General features: G+C 44.2%; 1 protein-coding gene across 3 annotated transcripts in view; it reads right to left on the bottom strand.

Moving 5' to 3' along the window:
- Nucleotides 1–1389, bottom strand: part of MAPT (microtubule associated protein tau) — a 75772-nt gene extending 74383 nt beyond the window's left edge. For all 3 annotated transcript variants that reach the window (XM_054993365.1, XM_054993363.1, XM_054993364.1), the window contains exon 1: nt 1320–1389. The gene's annotated coding sequence lies outside the window, so the exon portion shown is untranslated. The remainder of the gene's footprint in view (nt 1–1319) is intronic.
- Nucleotides 1390–21152: the final 19763 nt, after the last annotated feature.

The following is a 21152-nucleotide window of genomic DNA, read 5'->3' as shown; positions in this document are numbered from 1 at the left end:
ACAGAACGCAAGTCAATTTCAATACAAGAGAGAGACAGCTGCTTTCAATCTGCCCCAACTAACCACCCTTGTTCTGCAGACACACCCAAGAATTTAGAGCCCAAATCATAAATGGCATAATATTTAATTTTATAGTTTAACAAAGCAGCACACCTCCCAGGATAGATGACCTAGGGCTGGTCCTTGCATTCTCAATTTCTGCAAAGGAAAAGGTTTAACACAGGAGTCCCTTCTCCTTTCCTAGATGGGCTATTTATTCCCCCACCATCATAATTCTCTAAGCAATACTGGAGATATGACATGGACTGCAAAACATGGCACCAGAGATGCAGGGGGGTGGGGTGAAGCCCGTCCTTTTTTATCCGAGATCCACACCTACTGCAGCACTAACAGCCTATCATTCGCCATCACCTCCACAATCAAAATCAGTCTTCCAAACAGGAAACCAAACCTACAGGAGACCTCGGATGGGGGTGAGGGTGACTACAAGCAGAAGGAAAGGAAGGGTCAGGCAAAAAGAGGCATCCTTCAAATTCACTCACAACCCTGAGGGCAGCCGTGGGCAGAGAGAATGTGGAATAATCGGTGCCATTTGTGATCCTCGATTACTGCAATTTCCATTTTTGAAGAAGATACACGCTTCATAAATTGCAAAAATGTGGCACTTACATACTGCCTTTTCAAAAAGACGCGGTTCGATACAATGCTGCCGCTTATTTCCAGCCAATTCAGAATAAAGTTTTTAAACCCCCTTCACGGAGATGCATGCTCGGGCTGTCTTCTCATACCATTAAGCCCCCCCCCGCCCCTTCCAGGTTCCAGGAGACACACCCCTGCTCCCCCATTTTGCGCTGCAAGAATCCCCAGCGCCGGGGGCTGGAGCAGAGCCCGAGCAACCCCTCGCACAGACAAGGCAAGAAACGCCTTCGTTAGCGTGGTCACAAGCCCTGGCAGGTGGCAAGCGCGTGTTTCTTCGCAATAGGGCTTCTCCCTTCCAAAAGGGAGGGTGTGGTGAAAGGAGGGGGCGAGAGAAGCTATTTAAATTGCTGTAAGCAGGACAGCTGTGCAGAGCAGCAGCAAAGGGTCCGCGGCCGGAGCCGTCCCGAGCTTGCACATGCAAAAGCCAATGGTGCCAAGCGCCCTGAACCGCCGCCTGCGACGCGACGCCTCCCCTCCAGCCATTGCAAGCGCATTCCCAGCGCAGGGGCACGCACCTAGGCGCAGCACGCTCCCCCTCCCCGACGGGCGTTGCAAAGCCGGCAGACTCTCCTCGCTGGAGAACGAGGGACGGCGGCTTGCACCGGGCTGGGGCTCCCTACCTGAAGCCGCTGCAAGGAGAAGCTCGCCGGAGAGTCTCGCTCGCCACAGCCGGGAGGAGGGGGAGTGACAGGAGAGGCAGGCAGAAAGAGAGCGCGCCCAGCTAGCCTCGGGGGCGCGCACAAGCTCCGGAACCTTCGCAAGCCGGAGCCGTCAAAGCGCGTCCGCGAGCCCCGTCCCTCCCTCCCAGGCTGCTCCCTCGTCGAAGCGCAGCCGGGGCTGGCTCTCGCGCGCAGGCGCGTCATGCTCGCCGGTGTCCCCTTTCAGACGCCCCCCCCGACGGACGGCGGACAGGGAGCGCATGCGCAGAACCTTGGCGCTCCCTCCCGGACCGCTGTTCTTTGTCTTCTCTGCGAACGCTGATCTCGGCTTTAGGAGAGGCGCAGGGATGCGCGCCGGGGGCCTCCGAAGGCTGCCGCCCGTCATTTCGATAGCACATGGACGTTGGCCGTGGGTGCTAAAATGCAGCCTTGGTGGCTTTGGTGCTGCGTTGCCCCATCGGATGGAATAAATTTTGTTAGTCTGCAGGAATCCTATTTTATTCGAACCATAACCGTTTGATCCGTGCATATGAATGTTTCATTTCATCGTGCAGGATTCGAGTCCAGCAACACCTTAATCTTGCTCTTCTGCTGCAGACCAACACAGGTATCCTCTCCTGAAACTAATTTCATAGCAAAGCTGACTGTACTTATTAGAGAATGATGGCTTTGCAGGCACGCACCCAGCTGCGTTTACTGTCTGGAGAAAGAGTTCGTTCGGGCAGGCAGCGGAGAAGCAAAGCAGCGCGCTCTGGCTAACCACTGAAGCCTGGCTGCTCCTGGAACAGGTTGCCATGTTCAACCGTTCAAAATGGACTTCACCATCTGCAGTGCATGAAATGGCTGGCTGTGCACGAGATGATGCTGTGCTGCCGGACCCTACGTGTCATTACTTGGAAGTAAGCCCCCCTGAGTCCACTCCCAGATAATTGTGTATAAGATACAGCTGCAGTCCCTGCACGTGCATTGATACAGAGGGACATTAAAAGCAACATGCGTGGGATCCTCCAGCACACAGAAACGCAACATCAAAAGATGTGAGGAACAGGAGTTGAAATATCAAAAATGACAACTCTGTGTCCATACACTAACACATTTAAAAAAAAACCAAAGTAAAGCAGGCGCTGTTATTTGCAGCACAAAAATGGGGTCTTATCCTCTTAAATAGAGGCAGTTGGATGGTATGGCATGTTAAAATAAAAGATTGCCAGCCAAGTTCAGCTGTGAGCTGAAGAGTTGCATCTTTGCTAAGAGCAGCCACTATTTTGGAAGAATTTAAATATGCACTCCCATGCAAATCCAAAGATCCTACCAATCATGCATGAAAATTTTCATAGCCTTTTACAGTGAAGGCCACCTTTAAAGAGGATAGTAAGTTTGATCCATAATATCAACAGATATCCAGTGACTAAGGGCAGAGAGTTTATGCTCAGGAATTTTCTACAATTCTCATTCCTTAAAAGGAAAGTATAAGAATCTCTACTGGTACAATTATGCCAAGGTCTACGTGCACAAGTATAAATTTATATGCTGCTTTTCTACCAGAAGGGCAGCTTAAAATAGTAACAAATACAAAATAATACTTTATTGAAATGGTACTTTATTGATATGCTCAGTTCAGAAGTGGAGGAGTTGATGGTCATCATTTTGCACATAAAGGAGTTTACAAATAATGTTAAAAATTCAAACACTGAATTGTAACAAGGCTTAGAATTGTGTTCAGCAATCTATCAAAGCCACTCTAATACTGCTCCTCCCATCCCAACGTTTTTTTCTAGGGCACCCAGAACTCTCCTCCCTACATGACTTGTTTTATTTTATTTTCATTTATTTCAACAATGTATATCCTACCTTTCAGATCAAAGGCTCGGAGGGGCAGCTTATGTCATCATTAAATAGATAAATAAATCTATTTAAACACCATCCAAGCCCACGTCCCAAACCCAAGTTTTGATGTTGCTTTACATTTGCCTGCTTAACAGTTCAAACATGGAATTCTGAGCTTATGCTGATACTATATTTTAAGTGATGGGACCAATGGAGCTTGTGGGTGAGATGGCAGACCTGGAGCCAAGATGGATAAGCAGAATGCTTGATGGACTGCCAGCGCAGGGTTCTGCTGCATGTAGTATACTACAATTGATCAGCCTGTTCAAGGGTAGAATCAAAGTGAATCCATAAAACTTCTGGATGAGCTGGAGTTCATTAGCCCAGTCATGTAGGCAACGTTGACCCAATATATAGAGAGTGAAGAGGAGGAACATGCATTTTGGAAGCAAAGCAGTGACCTCAGGTGGTTCTGATGCTGCTGTAGTATAGCGGTTCAGTGGTTGGGCTGCAAATCATCACTCTGCTGGTTCGACTCCCACTATGCCATGAGCTCTGCAGTGGCCTTTGGTAAGCCACTCCTCTCAGCCCCAGCTCCCCAGCTGTATTGTGAGGATAATAAAAACACTGACTTTGTTCACCACTCTGAGTGGGCACAAATCTGTCCAGAAGGTCAGTATTTAAGTAGACTGTTGTTGTTATTCTGTGACATATTAAGCCACAGATCCGTTCCTTCGTTTCAGGCTGCAGATTCAGCAGTTGGCAGTTTCAGCCTTTCATGAATTGCAAGATTCAGATATATGGCAAAGGTTTAGAAATCTGGAAGAGAACTTGGCTATAAAAGGAGGGAGTAACCAATTTAGTAACCATCCTGTCAACTGGTTCCTCACAAAGCAGATGCAGGTTCAGAGGTTCCACTACTCTAGATTCTGTATACAACTGAGAAACAGATAAAAAATTTCCTGGGCATTTTCAGCTATGTGGCATAGCTGGAAGAGTCTCCATGTTGGTAATGTGCCCACAATGTGTTTTCCATCATAGACGACTGACCTACATTGAGTTCACAGGCCTTGGTTTTCTGTAGCAAGGTCTTCTCTCTCTCTATTAGTTGATGTCTTCTGTCCTGTTTCCAGTCCAGCAAGATCAGCCTAACTCCATCCATTGGGATAGCTGGGGCTATTGTCGGAGGGCTAATGATCAGCATGGGAGCTGTCCAAAAGGAAAAGACTCAAAGCCTGTAAGGAAGGTCAGCAGTGGAGCTGTCCAGGCAGTCCCAAGGCAAGAATCAGTTTCAGAAGATGCTTCACCTGTGCCTCTTTGCTCCATCCTTCCTGCAGTCCTGAATGGGGCCTGCTTATCACAAGGCTCAGGGCTCAGCTCTCTCCTGACAAGTAGGGCTCTTTGCAGGGATGCTGCAGACTGCTAGATGCACACTCTGTCACCTAGACCAGGCTTCTGCATCACTCCTCACCAGCAAAATTCTTGAGGTCCTGGGGTGAACATCAGAGTTTCAGAGCCAGACATGTTCGCTCAAGGGCTCCGTGTCCCCTGATCATGCAGTGTCCTTGGATGGAACTTCCCTTTCGATGGTGGGCCGGGGCTTCCCTCTAGGGTTTCTGACTCACTCTGGTCTTTGGGAGTGGTGATGTTTGAGAGAGCATGCTTCCCTTCTGAGAGATTCTTGTCCTATTCTAGGGCAGGGCTGTAGCGGATCTTGGCAGGCAGAGTCATTTAAGGGAGTAGGAGACGTTCAGAGGGATGTGAGTGGTGGAGCTAGGAGAGCTAAGATCACAGACAGTGGAGAGGAGAGGGGACATGGCCATAGGGGGCTTTGAAAGTGAGGGTGTCGAGTTTGTGCTGGATCTGGGAGCTGAGGAAAAGCCAGTATAGAGGTTTAAGGATGGGTGTCACATGGTCAAAGCAACAAGAGAGACAGAGTAGTTTGGTGGCAGAGTGCTGCACAGAAGTGAGTGGGCTGAAATGCAACAGCAGGAGGTGGCTGTAATTGTGGAGGTGAGAGAGGACCACAGTGTGGACCAGAGTTTTTCTGAAAGGATGGAGAGGAAGGGTCATATTTTTGTAATGCTGTCAAGAAGTGACGAGACGCTGACAGCCAGAATTTGAGAAAAGAGAAAGGGAGAGAAAGACTCAAAGATAAAAGACAAGGATTCAAAGCTATGGATGTGGAGCATGTATGAGGATAGGGAGGCCTTTTCTTTAATGATGCTTCTCATTTGGCCAACAGGCCTTGAGCAATACCATACTAAATCCTACAAAAATAAAAAATATAAAAAACATACCATTTTTAAAAGTCCTGACATTACTACACTTAAAATCCTTTGAATTTAAAAACATAAGCAAAAAAATTGGCTACACAGTGTTACTCCTAAATCTACACCTTCCAGAAGTATTTTTTACTTTGTCTGGTACGGCCAATCCTTCATTGTCACAGAAAATAGGAGTGATCCACATATCCCTTATACCACAAAAAATGTTACATTCCAATAAACAATGCTCCAAAGTTTCTGTCTGTCCAGTAGCACAGTCACAAAGTCTATCAGAATATGGAATCCTTTTTATTCGACCTTGCATAACTTGAGAAGGAATAGAATTTAGTCTTGCAAGCATAAATGCTCTCCTGTAACATGAAACGGTTAAAAAAAATCTAAGTATAGTAAAGGCACCTTTGGATAGAACAATCCAAGATACGAAGGAGCGCATACCCGATGGGCTCTCTGAACAGTACTCAGAAGATCCAAAGTATACAAGCGTTCATTCACCAAAGAGCGTGCCGCTAACCTTCCCATGCTCGCTAACTCACTACTGTTAAGCCCCAACGACTGAAGTCTAGTCTTCATTAATTTCTTCCATGGAGTGACATATAAATCAGATTTTAATAAACATAGCTACCCATTAACTTCTGTGGCAAATAGAATTTTCGAACAGAGCCCATCAGCCATTGCCCAGGCCTGCACTTCTAGAGATTGCAGGCCCAGTTCTGCCCTTAGAGAGACATTAGCCGCACAATTTGGCACACCCCTGATCTTCTGCAGAAATAACAGAAAAGGGGAAGCTAATGTCTCTTTTCAGGTCTCGATCCATATTGGAACTCTGTAAAGAAGCTGAGCACTTACTTTTGCATCAAAAACTGAAATGGCAGCAGGGACAAACTGACCACCTTTGTTATAGAAAAAACGTATTATGACCTTTGTCGCAACCAAGGCCCAATTATGAGCATTCTTAAATTGGGGGGCTCCAAGCCAAATTAGCTTAAAAAGAGTCTCCTAAATAACAAAACTGAGTTACTTGCTCTGCATGTTTCCCATTAACTTGCCAAGTGTATTTCTGTATATGATTAGATTTAGAGAATACCATAACCTTAGACTTCCCATGGTTTATTGTCAACTCTTCTGCATGGCAATATTCTGAAATGGCCTTCAACAAACACCAAAGGCCCACAGGAAACCTGGCTAGCAAAAGTGTGTCATTTGCATATAATAACACCTATATTGGGATATCAGCTAACACTGATGGGTGAAATTTAGGGTTTCTCAAAAAATGAGCCATATCATTTATATACAAATTAAACAATAATGGGGCTAACAAACACCCTTCTCGAACACCTTTCTATAAAGGGAAGGAGTTGGACAAATGACCTTCCAAACTACAATAAACCCAAGCTGAAAAAGTATATAACTTCCTTATTAACCATAGCAGTCTTTGATCAATTAAAGATTTCCCTAGTTTGTCCCATACACAATCTCTTGGAATCAAATTAAAGGCTACCTGGAGGTCCATAAAAGCCATGTATAGTTTAATTCTTGGTGCTGATGATATTTCATGACTAAGTGATATAAAACTAAACAATGATCTATTCTAGACCTTTCAGTAACAACGCCTGCTTGTTCAGGGCTTAGAATCTTTTCAAAAGTCACCCAATTTAATAACTTATGTAATAACAAGGACGCATATAGTTTTCCTAATGAAGATAAAAGGCTAATTGGACAATAATTGGTAAGATTTGCCCTATCATCTTTTTTATGGAGAGGGACTATAATAGCTTGTCTCCAACCACTTGAATGTATACCAGTTTCATTTATCACTGAGAAAACTGGAGCCAAAATAGAGCTCCACCAAGCAATGTTATGCTGGTACAGCTCAACAGGGATCAAATCTGGACCAGGTGCTTTCCAAGTTTTCATTTTGCCAAGGAGTTCACCAGTTCTTGCAGGCAAAACCTTAGGCCGTGGGAGTAATCGCTCAGGATTTTCTTCCATATGATTAACTGGTGCTGATGAAGAAAAGTTTAGAAAATGAAGTCCCCAGTCTTTGGGAGGAATACAGACGGGAGTTGTTATTTTAGTGTTAAATGCAAGTGTTAATGATGACCAAAATTCCTTAGGTCATTACTCCTAGAGGCAGCAATCAATGAGTTCCACCCTTCTAATGCTGCCTTACATTTTTTAATCCTAACCATGCTTTAAATGAAGTAATGCATCAAGGATCTGTGGGTCATAACACTCTCTAAACTTCCTACAGTGATACTGAAAAAGCATTTTAAAATATCTGTTGCAGTAATATAGATTAAAGCACATTTCAGTAAACAATACTAAGCAGTACAAAACAATACACTTGTATTTTAGGTGAACTTCTCAATTTTGCATTAACTGTCTGTGCGTTTTTTTCCCAAATGTTAGGTAACGAAAACAGGTGTGCTTTCATCTTTGACAGCCAATTAAAAATAGTGGACTCTATCTAAATTAATGTTCTTCTATCAGAAAATGAACCAATGGTGATCTACCAACTTAAATCTTTCTGTCATTTCTCACAGATTTATAGTTTTGTTTTGCAAGCTGGGTATAATGTCATTTTTTGGCTAATTAGAAGGTTATACAATAGAAATTATGAATATCTAATGAAGCATCAAACTAATCATAGCTTGTTTGTGCTATCACATTAAAATATCCTACTATATAAAAGGCTAAGCGTATTCAAGACAACTCACTTCCTACCCTGGTGCACCACCAGAGGCCACTGCTGTGAAGGGAAGCCCAGATGAGGCCGCCAGACCTCCAGAGAGCATGCCACAGCAGGAAGCCCAGGCAGGGATCAGGAGTGGAGCAGGTGGCAATGCCCGCCCCCCTTTCACCCAGCCTGGATCAGGTGCGGAGCAGAAGGCAATGCCTGCCCCCCATTCACCTGGCCAGGATCAAGCACAGAGCAGGTGACAATGCCTGTCCCCCTTCACGCAGCTGGGATCAGGTGCAGAGGAGGTCACCATGCCCGCCCCCTGCCTTCATCTGGCCAGGATCAGTGACAGAGGAGGAAGGAATGCCTGCCTGCCCACCCTCCCCTTTCTACAGCCCGTTGTATTTCCCCCCACATCTGGCTTTGTTGCTATTTTTAGATATTTGCATAAGATAACCTATTAAACATGCAAATTCAGGTGGTATGTTAAGAGTTCTGATTGGAAGAAATCTCATGAGGATTTAGGTGAGAAATGTATTTATTGTAACGCATTTCATAGAAACTTTGATTGTTTTAAACTTAGAGTTAATTAGGAAATGTTAGCAAACCTAATAGTTACTGCCTTTCTGTGTTCGGTTTTTGTAGGATTTATATTAATAACCATATATATATTCATAACTTGCTTCATTAAGAAGCTAGGATGTAATTTCAATAAAGGAAATAAATATACTCTAGAAAGGTGTCTGTGTACTTTGATGAGAAGGGGCAAAGCAAAACGGACCCTATATAAATAATGTACTGATAAGCAGAATTGTTCAAAGAGCAGTCCTGTTTGACAGGCCTTGCTAATTGCTGAAAGCTATCCAAGAGTCAAAGATAAATCTTCCTTTTGAGATAGTAGGATCTTTAGTAAGGAGTGGATCAGAGTCTATTACATACCTACATGCATTCATTATCAAACCAATTGTTACGAAAATCTAAACTCTTAGCTAAGTGAGATGTTCTAGAAAAGATCGGTTTTAAGGAATTCAGTAGTTTAACCAATATTTCTCCAGAAGTTTTCATACCTACGTTTTATATAGCTCTTCTATAAGAATTTTACACTAAGAAAGGACATAAAGGCATTAACTTTCATCTCCGCTGACAGAGACCAGTGAACTGGTCTCATTGTCAGAGGACAGGGGTGCTTGGGAAGAAAGATGAGAAATACAGTGTTGGGCATACTGACTTTGAGGTGGTGATGAAGTATCCAAGTGGAAATGTCAACAGGCAATTGGAGATGTGAGTTTGGAGGGAGAAAATCCAGGGGCAGAGAAGTACACCTGGGTATCATCAGTATGTAAGTAGTAGTGGAAGCCGTGTTTTTTACTAGGTCACCCAGGGGCATTAAGTAGAGAGAGAATAGAAAAAAATTAGGGAAGATCAATCGGGAAACCCAATGGACAGAATGGGGAGCAGAGGAAGAGTTTTCTACTGTGGAAACACTGAATGACTGATTGGCCAGGTAGGAAGTTAACCAGCTGAAGGGACAGGGAAACCTGGACATGGTGAGTTAAGTCGGATAGCGACTGAGTGCTGTAAAGAGGTCAGATAGGATGAGAACTGAATATAGACTTGTAAATTTTGCATTTAGGAGCTTGTCAGTATTTCGGGTGAATGAAGTTTCAGTGGAGTGAAGAGGGCAGAAAACAATTTGTAGTGCATTAGGAGAAGAAAGAAAGCTAAGACAGCAAGGATAAGCAAGAGTTTGGAGCAGAAGAAAAAATGGGCAGTAGTTGGAGAAGGAAGATGGGTGAAGGGATGGCTTTTTGAGCTTGGGGGAAACAGTGAGCAGTTTGAATGCAGTAGGATAGAGGAGACTGAGTGGGTTTGGTTATTGAATAGGAGGAACAGCAGTAGGGGAAATGGCAAACAGATAAGTCGGATAGCGACTGAGTGCTGTAAAGAGGTCAGAGAGGATGAGAACTGAATATAGACTTGTAAATTTTGCATTTAGGAGCTTGTCAGTATTTCGGGTGAATGAAGTTTCAGTGGAGTGAAGAGGGCAGAAAACAATTTGTAGTGCATTAGGAGAAGAAAGAAAGCTAAGACAGCAAGGATAAGCAAGAGTTTGGAGCAGAAGAAAAAATGGGCAGTAGTTGGAGAAGGAAGATGGGTGAAGGGATGGCTTTTTGAGCTTGGGGGAAACAGTGAGCAGTTTGAATGCAGTAGGATAGAGGAGACTGAGTGGGTTTGGTTATTGAATAGGAGGAACAGCAGTAGGGGAAATGGCAAACAGAAACTGGGAGGAATAGGATCAAGCAGGGCTGGCAACCGCCTCAGGCACTGAGGTGCTGGAGGGGGTGCCGGGGGCAGGGGGGCGCGCCGGGGAGCTGGCAGTGGCAGTGCTGGTGGCTGAGCAGGAGGGATGGGAAGCCACCCGTGTGCCGCCCCGGTTGCCTGCTGTGCCTGGCCTGCAGCTGCTGCAGCCTCCTAGCCCTCCCGCCCTGCACTGCCGCCGCTGCCGACACCAGCATGTGCCCCCGGTTGGGCGCAGCAGCAGCAGGCCAGGCACAGCAGGCGTCTGGGGCAGCACACAGAGCAATGTAGCAGGAGGGTTGGGAGGATGCACGCGCGCCTCTCCAGGCACCCGGTGCGCCTGGCTGGGAGCGCGCACCAGCGGTGACAGCACGGGGCAGTTTAGCGGGCAGCCTGCAGACCTCCCACCCAGCTGCGGTGCAGGGCAATTGTGCTGCAGCGCGGGGCAATTGAGCAGGAGGGTTGGGAGGCCACCTGTGCACTGTCCCAGCCGCCCGCCACGCCAATGGCACCAGCTGGCAGCGGCATGCTGCGTGATAATGTCACACGTAGTGATGTCATCATGCAGTCTGGGTGCATGCGTGCGCTCTGCACGCGAGTGCATGGGGACAGAAACAAACTGGAAGCTGCCCCCAGCCTCGGGCACCAGAAACCCAGGCGCCACTCCTGGGATCAAGCAGGCATGTAGAGGGACAGATCAAGAGTCAACTTATCAAAAATGGGCCAGAAATAAATTCAATTTGAGCATCAAAAAAGGAAGCAAAGTCTTAAGCACAGAGCAAGAAAGGAAGAGGACTTGAGCCCCACCAAATCTCTCAAATGAAAACATGGGCAATCTAGAAGAGATGCTAACTGAAGTATCCCACCAACCAGGAGACTCTGGCATGACTGCACGCAGGTTGTGGCCTGCAAAAATAGAGGGAAGGAGCAGGAGGCTACCATGGCTAGCTAGCAGGAACCCTAGAGACTCCTCACTCACATAGGTTTGGATCCAGACTAAACTGACCATTTCTACCTGTTTTCCCTTCCTACTGATGACTACCCTCACGTAGTTCCTTACGACTCCCTATCCCCCCACAGGAGTGACATCTATTGGAGACCAGTGGATTACAGCAGGGGGGGGGGCAGAAATGTGCCATTCCACAGATAGAAAATCTAGTCTGGATACAACCCGCAGACTTCATCAGCAGCTAGAGTTATGTGTATTACTGAATGGATGAAATAACAAGAAGGCAACTCACTTCCACCGACCAAACAGGATTTTTTTTAGAGTACCCTTAAGTGCACTTGAGTTTGGTTTCAACCTCTTGATAAAGAGCTATTCTATAACGGTGACCCATTAATGATATACAATGTATAATTAATTATATGGTGATCTGGGCTAAGTTTAGCAGAAAACTCACAACCACAATTTAGCATTAACTTCAGTAGTAAGAGAAAGGGAACTCAAATACTATAGCATGGAAGAAGCAGGCTTGGCATATTATGTAGTCTTAACTAAAAGTAATAAAGCTATTTTCTATGTTGATCAATGGCAGTGACAAGAGTACCTTGGTCTTTAATTACTTATGAGTTGGAACTTTTTTGTCCCCAAATCAAGAACATTTTATCTGTTAAGAAATTTTTAAAAGCTGAAAAATTGACCATGGAAAGAATGCAGGTTTCCCCCCGCAAAGATCTATTATGTAAATATAGATAATAGAGAGTGCGGAGCTCAGCTGGGTCATGAATTGACCTGATATATGGCTGAGAGATCCTATTCAGAAGGATCATAAAACATCATAAAAACATAAAACATTTAAAATGCTTTAATATCCAGCATAAAATAGCCAACACGAGCATGAAAAGGCATAGATAATTAAGCAGCTTATAATGAAAACCAGCTTTCAGACTAAGACGGCACAGTCCTGAGGGTGGGGAGCTTAAAGTGCACAGAGAGCTGGCTAGGCACTATGCCAGATTACCTCCCCAGATACACTGGCATGTCTCTGAGATATGCCTGTGGTGGGAGGCCCAGGCAGCACTGTGCCCCAATCAAGCACTGGTGTAGGAAAGCCACAGAGCAAGGCTTGTGCAAGTCACAGTGCAGGCAGGGAAAGGGGCAGACCTAGGGGAGTAATTGGCTCCCTAAGCCACAAAAGCCCAGGAACACACCCTTCCAAACGGGCAGAAAGTTATACCATCAATAAAAGGGCAACTGCCTCCCCTACAGGTGCAGCCATGCCCCAAAGCCTCAGCGGAGCACAGGATGCTGACTGCAGCCACAACCAATCACCCCCAGCTCTACACAAACCACAGCCAGGATGGCCCCTGTATAATTAGGTGGGGCACACAGCATGGGACTCTGTCTCAGAGGCCTCTGCTGGGCACACTTAAGAGTGTTATACTTCAGTGGCACACATGAGGCCAACGGGTGTGCTCAAGGGGGCAAATGGAGCCAGGCTCTCTTAGCACCAGCGGGGTGTGAGCATGGGGCAAACAGAGGCAGGTCCTCCTAGTACCATGCCATGCATTTTTGCTGTTCACTGTTAGATTTCCAAGTTCCCTGTTGTTTAATCTTCCTTTAAATCAGATGTTTAGGATGCCATTTCTTTGGCTGGATAATTTGCCACCTCTCTTTGTTTCTGTACTCCTTTGTATACAGTTCTGGAAATAGAGGGTAATATTCTAGCAGGTACCTAAATTCCTTGGCTCCCGCCAGGTTGAGCAAGAGATGTTAACCTCTACACCAGCATAAATTTCATCACAACCTGAAAATCATACCCATCTCCCATTTAACCACTTTCCTAGAGTGAATAATTATTCCTTCCAAGCAAGGAGCTTGCAGACCAACCGCACAGCACAATTTCCCTTCCAGAGAGGAAGCCAAGTTGTAATCTTGCTGCATGCCACATGAAAACCTGTTTCTCTTTTAAGATATCTCAATATTCTTTATTGTTCTTATAAGCTATCTTGTGAACTCTGGATTACAACTATCGTCAAGGCTGAACAATATATCTCATTTAGTAAAAGTTCCCTCCAATGACTTTTTCTGTGATTTACCTTTTAAATTCTCCGCAGATTTTTTTTACTCTCCAAAGGCAGATTTCAGTCTCATAGGTGATGTTTCCTTTGCTCAGCGTGCAGGAAGCTCTCACAAGGCTACGGGATGTTTCAGGTACCTGTCAACCTGCAGATAATATGGATCCCACTCAGTAATTGTATAGCACTTGGTGGCTATTAATGGTTAAAAAAACAGGCATCCCTACGGCACTCAGTTTAGCAGGATCACCTGGTGAACATAACACACAGTCCCCACCTGATGGCCAGAAAGAAACACTGTCCCCATTGTATAGGTGGACAAACAAAGGGTTAAGTGACTCCCCTAAGGTTCCACAATGAGTCTGTGACAGAACTGTCTGCCTAAGGTACTAGTATGGCCTCTGTTACCATAGCAACCAGCTAGACAACCAACCTCACAATTGATGCATTTACAGTTTCCCTTGGTGGTGGTATCTTCCATTGTACAAAGGTCAAAGTGTGCATGAGCTAAAAACCTGCAAAAGTAAAATTGCCCCATGTGGGCAGAAGACAGTATCTCAAATAAACACAGGAACATGGACCTCTTATGTTCAAAGCAACTATGCCACCCTGTTCACCCCACCACGACCACTCAATATGCAAATTATGTTAATGACATGGAACATAATGTTATGTATAACGTATACTCAGGATATTTTTCTACTGTGCCCCTAAGTTTCCATCCATATAGTAACATCAAATGTCCCCCAGTATTAACTCTAAGCAATTTCAAATTCTCAGCTTATCAATAGAAACACTGCTGCCAGAAATGCAGGAAACTGGCAGTCCGATCCTAAGAATACTTTCCTGGGAGTAAGCCCAACTGAATAGACCTGCTTAGGAGAACATTGCGTTTTCCTTGGGGACATCCCCAGGTCAGGTAGAGAGGCGTGTTCTGAAGTTCCAACCTGTCCAGGCACACGAGAACTTGTTCTGAATTAGGACCACAATACATGGAGAGATGGAACTCAGAAATCTACCCTCCCCACTGGATTCCTGACCTGAAATAGCCCTATGGGGTGCTGTTCGTCTTGCTGGGGGCTGCACATGTATTGATGAGACATATATTACGTTTCCAGATCTTCCACCATAGAGTTTGGGGCAAATTCTAGAGTGTTGCCATTATGTGATAATATCACTTCTGGGTTTTGCACCAGAAGTTGTTAGCAGTCAGACCCCTCTTCCCACTGAAGAGCAGTTTATAGATATGAAATCATAAACTCCCTTCCTCATATAGCATAAGTACAAGGCACTGCCAGGCCTGAAATAAAACAAGATGGATTCCAGCAGGGCAAGAGCTAGAAAAATATTTTAAAGGGTAAGTCAGAGCGGCTGGCTGACTAAACACCCCCTCCTTGCCTCGAAGAGATGCGTAACTTAGGACAATGAGGCTCCCGAAAAGCTCCTGGCTAATCTCATCTACGCCCTGCCTCACTTCCCTCGCCCATTCACCTTTTTTAAGCAACATCTAACACTGGTTGTTGTAGGTTTTCCGGGCTGTATTGCCGTGGTCCGGAAAACCCACAACAACCATCGTTCTCCGGCCGTGAAAGCCTTCGACAATACACCATCTAACACTATTCAGCAAATCTGGTAGCTTTTTCCCATCCGGTATTCAAAGGGTCATCAAGCCCAATTTACACTTATAGGAAGATCCATTAAGCATCTCTCAGCTCCATTATCTACCTCTGGAAAACTCATCAAGTTATTGTTTATGGGGCAAAGATGTCAGCATGCCCCAGGGAGCATTTTGCCCTATATCTGGACTCCCTAGCTACTAGTGTGTGTGTGTGTGTTAGGATCTGAATACACACATCCAAATCCATTTAGGCCTCTTCTCTGTAAAATGCTGGTCATTTTGTTGCTGCCTCTGCGGACCTCTATCCTCTAGATTGGTAACTGTACCCTTCCTCGAAACTGCTTTCTCCCATCTCCTCCCTGATTTCCTCTTAGTTAGCCTCGTATGTATGCTGTGTGTGGTTTTTTGTATGTTTGCCCTTTTATTTCTCTTAATAAAAAACCTTTCCGGTTGAACATCTGGCTGCTTTATTTCAAGAGTTCTCTTTGGGGAAAAGTCCCCATAAACATTGGTGGAGAATCCCAATTACCCCCTCTCACTTTGTCTCCTTTAAGCTAATTTCCCCCAACTAATTAGGAAACTGCCTATTTCAGTAACAATGTGACCTCACATGTTGGCTAGTAGCCACAAATACTTCCCCCAGGGCAGTTTCTGGTTGGGAAACATGTGCATCTGAAATCAAACCCATCCATGCCTGGGAAATACAGAACTTCAGAACATGATTCTCTATTAGCAGTCAGACCCCTCTCTCATGCTAAAAAGGCAGTTTATGGATATGAAATATCATAAACCCCTTCCTCAATGTGCCATAAGCACAACACACTGCCTAGCGAGGCAGTGGGGATGACAGGTGCCCTGGAGACGGGAAAGTTACCAAAAAATTAGTCATGGTGGAATGACTGACTGGTGGCCCCCATGCCCCAGAAGCAGCAGAGATAACCAGGCTTCCTGACGAAACTCCCATACTAAATCTCATCAACGCCCTTCTGTGCTTCCTCTCACCTATCTAACCTAATCAGGCCATTCAGCAAACCTGATAGCCTTCCCATCCAATACTTATCAGGTCATCAAGCAATATTTTTACCTATAGCCCAACTCAGAGAGTCATGTCATACCTTTCCCAATTTATTGTTTCACCTCCAGACAAGCCATTAAGGTATTGTTTTTGGAAGCAACATGTCAGTTTTGCTCCAGGGTACATTTTGCACTATAGATGAGCTGTCCAGCAATGTGCTCAGTGTGACTGTGTTCTGGGGACTCAAACTTGTGTTCTGTAGCGTACTTCCTACTTCCTTTAGTGTATGTATATTTGGGAAGTTATTGCCTAAACCAGCAACTCTCAGACTGTGTGCTGGGCCTAGGGTTACCAGGTCCTCTATCCTCCTGCCAGGAGGTTTGGAACCTGGCACTTATCTTCTCCTGGGCTGGTTCAACTCTTTGCATAGGCGCTCCGGCGGCAATGTCATGACATCACTTCCGTAAGTGACATCACCACACCATCTGTATGGCAACGTCACTTCCATAAGTGACATTGTCGCGCCGGCTTTGTGAACACTTCCACACTTCGCACAGAGCTGATTCTGCCAGTTTGGGACCCAAATCGGCCCCCAAAGAAATAATAGAAACATTCAACACCTATGGAAGTGATGTCGCTGCATTGGTAGAGAGTGTGCGCACCTGACGTGCCTGCTGGTAGTGGGCAAGCTCTGGGAGCTTGCCCTCTCCCGCCAATCACCCAGTGATTGGTGGACGAGGGGGCAAATCCCCAGGAGTTTGCCCACTACTGGTGGGCAACTGGGAATCCTTGCTGGGCCCCCAAAGTGTGTCACAACTCTCTTGCAGGTGGGTTGTGAAGCCAGGAAGGAAGAAAAAGAACAGGATGAGTTGGAGGGGGAGGCTCTCAGATGCCTGATTTGCCTCTGCACAATGGGCAAAATGACCATGAAATTAGCCTGTTGCTCAGTCATGCCCTATATTTATAAATACCAAAAGAAATGAGAAAAATAGAAACTTGTTCAGGCTTCAGTGCTAATTGATGCAAGATTGTTTTATTTTATGGTAGGGAGGGGGAAATTAGTGTATTTCATGTATTGGAAGACTTTTGAAGGTACCATATAGGTAGCAGCTCTTCAGGATTAATTTCACTAAATAATTACAGCCAGGTAGTTCCAATCTGAGGGCCCTATAAAGCACTTCCAACCTGCATTGTCTCTATATTTATAACATATGCCATATGAGAGTGAACTATATTTTGGAAACTGCATGTGGCTCTCTAGCAATTTGAGTGGGAACTTCCAGGTAGGGTTGGTTTGGTTGGTTTGAGTATGTCATTTATAGTCCACCTTTCTCACTGGGACTTGAGGCAGATTACATAGTGTGAGATCAGTACAATCAACAGAAAAGAGAGAGAAATTTCTCGTGGGAATCAAACCAAGAATTAATATACTTTTTATATGATATTATAAGGTAATTTCAAAGGTAATTGCACGAAAATTATACAAACTGTTTATATATAGCCAATAAAGATGTCCAGAGAGTCTATCATCTGTGTGTATTCCTCAATGTGTATTCCTTAATCGCAGAAATATCACGGTGTGCAGATGAGTCTTCTCCTGCAGGAGAAGATACAGCTGCTGTGACTGTGATACTGGAGACACACGTTTCCACAATAATTATTGATTCAAATACCCTATGCTGCGTGAATACAACAGCTATAAACCATGCCCCTGAAGAAGGGGACGAAATCTGTTTGTAGCCGGCCCCAGATTGGGCGTGGCAATGTATATGATAAGCTGTTTAGCTGAATTTATATGAGAAGACTTTTGTGATTATATTCCAAGCTGAATGCATATGAGAAGCTGTTTGGCTGAATTTATATGAGAAGACTTTGTGAAGACTCATCTGCACACCGTGATATTTCTGCGATTAAGGAATACACATTGAGGAATACACACAGATGATAGACTCTCTGGACATCTTTATTGGCTATATATAAACAGTTTGTATAATTTTCGTGCAATTACCTTTGAAATTACCTTATAATATCATATAAAAAGTATATTAATTCTTGGTTTGATTCCCACGAGAAATTTCTCTCTCTTTTCTGTTGGTACTATTTGTGGGGATAGCCTTCATTTCTTGTTTCTAGATCAGTACAATCAGCATCAAGGACATTTCCGTACAATGTCAAGAACATTTCCATAAACAATGCCATAGGGTAAATAAATACAAGTTTACAGAGACATAGCATTAGCAAGGATCCAACACAGAGCTGAAGGAATGCCAGCTCCAGGTTGGGAAATCCACGGAGATTTGGGGCTGGGGGTGGAGTCTGGGGAGTTTGGGGTTAGTGGAAGGGAGGTAACTCAGCAGAGTATAACACCATAGAGTCCAATCTCCAAAGCAGCCATTTTCTCCTGGGGAACTTATCCAAGTTGTCTGGATATCAATTGTAATTCCAGGAGATCTTCAGGCCCCACCCAGAGGCTTTCACAAGTGAGAACTACCAACAAATAGGCAACAAGTCCCTGTGAATAACAGTCAATACCTCAATATATTATGTCACTTTTGTCACGCTTAAAGTGCAATGTGCATAATCATCTGTGAACAGTAATTATTATCAATAAATATCCATTCTGTCACAATTGTATGCCACCGGCACCCTTCAATCACTACATATCACCGGAAAACCAATACAATATCACATACCCAAACATGCTCATAAATATGCACAGATTAAATACACAATGATATAGACTTCATAAACAATGTTCAATAAATATTCAATAAATGAGAATAAATAGTATAAATAGTATAGAGCTTGTGCTTCAAATCCTCAGATGTAATTGCATGCAGACCACGGTCCATCTATTCCTGTGGTATAAGTAGGCGGTAATAAATTTGCACCGTAGCTGCAACATGACAGATGAATAGCAATGCTATCACAGGTAGCACCTACCTTGAACCTACCTGTGATAGCATTGCTATTCATCCACCCACAGCATTTACCTCCAAGGAAGTCAGTTCCGACTCACAAAATTGTATGCTGGAATATATTTTGCTAGTCTTTACAGTGCCATTGAACTCCTGTTTACGTTTGCTGTAATAGATTCATAAATGCAGTGCTATGCAGTGTTACTCCAGTCCTAGACCATTGCTTTCATTGGGCTCAGACTGGTATAACTCTGCATAGAATTGCATTGTGACATGACTATCCCTCTGGAACTATGTTTAAAATGCAGTTATCTCACTACGAGGCATGACACAACTCTCTCCCATCCCTTTTCCACGGCTGAATAAGGGATTTTTTTTAATTCACTATGGATGTTCACTATCTTAGCAAAACTAGGAAATGGCCTCTGTGCTTTTCTTGATTAGATTTTAATGTTACATAATTGCATTTCACCTTGGCCTTTCAATCCTTCACAGCCCCTAATTCACTCGGCTATTTGTTTCATGCTTCTTTCATAAAATAAAGAGGATCCAGCCATTGCATTCTAATGAAGAGATTTCTAGTCCACCAACTTTTATGCTAGAATATCTTTTACTGCCACTAGATTCCTGTTTAACTTTGCACCTCTTGCTTAGACAGGAATGCCACTGCATAGAGTTGCACGTTGATTCTTTTGCAGCGAAATTAAACAGGGGCTCAGTGGCATCTTAAATGTCTAAAAACCATGAGTCAGAGCTCAGATTAGCATTTTACACAATTATATTACACCCTAGACTTAATGCATTTTGTGCTGTTTGTTTTCATTCCTCTTTCTAAAACAACTACATGCATGATGATGATCCACTGTACTGCCTCTGACAAAATGGGCACTTCTAGTCCATGAAAGCTTGCTACTTTTTAAGGTGCCCTGACTTGGATAGCCCATCAGATCTTGTGAAGCTAAGTAGGGTCAGGCTTGGTTAGTAATTGGATGGGAGATCTCCAATGAAGACCAGGGCAGGCAATGGAAAACCACCTTTGTTAGTCTCTTGCCTTGAAAACCCCACCAGGGGTCACCATAAGTCAGCTATGACTTGACGGTGCTCTCCACCACCCACTCTTTAAGGTACCATTGGACTCCTGCTTATTACATAAGACAGATAAATAAACTCCTGTTTGATAGATAGAACAAGAGACCAGAGGCACCTTAAAAATTCGAGCATGTTGTAATTCAGTAGTGGTTGGTGAGGTTTGGAGTTGGTGGACCCACTTTCTTTTGCTCATGCATAGAGTGCATCACTACAACAGTTCTAGTGGTACATGTGTTTAACACATATATACAGTTCTCGTGTGCGTGCGCGCGTGTGCACACTTATTTGGATAACCACTGTATGCCAAACTAAAGCCCTTCACTGCCACTTCTCCTGTAACGTACTTTTCAAAAGCATTATCTGCCAGTCTAGTAAATGACAACTGCTAGTCTCTTCTTGTACTATCACACTCGATCTGATACTTGTCCACTGTGAATCTACATTTATGTAAATTAAGTGAGGCACCCTGAGGTCATGCTGTAACATACCTTTGGGATTGCCAGCTCTCAGAAAAGATGAAGAAGGGCTGTTCCTTTACATTAAAGATTTGAAGCAACAATGATTGTATGAAGAACTTAACAGGTAGCCACCCTGAAATCACTTAACTAAATTTTCCCAAGTTAACTTGTGTTACACTATTTTTATCATAGTTAATAAAATTATACCACTGAACACCCAGGAACATTAGGACAATACAATTATACTATTATACTTGTATTATATATATTATATAATTATACTATATTGTTATTCTCAGTACTCAGTACCAATTTCCATAGTTCTCATACATCTTTCCTACAAAATACATACAAGAACATTCAGGCACTTTTCTACTGCACAGCAAACAGATATGATTCTACCTTTTTGCAGACATTCCTTGAAGATGTCAATATGCAGCCTCCAACCTCCCTTCACAGCTGTTCTTAACCCTCACAAGTACAGCAGCAGACCAGCCTTTATTTCTACAGACCAAAGGCACTTTAAAGACTCATGAATACTGTAATTCACACCAAACTTTTGCTCCCCCGCCCCCAGCCCCA

This window comes from Eublepharis macularius, chromosome 12 (genome assembly GCF_028583425.1).
Source record: "Eublepharis macularius isolate TG4126 chromosome 12, MPM_Emac_v1.0, whole genome shotgun sequence".
Lineage (NCBI taxonomy): Eukaryota > Metazoa > Chordata > Lepidosauria > Squamata > Eublepharidae > Eublepharis > Eublepharis macularius.
Note: the sequence above shows the minus strand (reverse complement) of the source record. Positions and strands in the feature narration are given on the sequence as shown.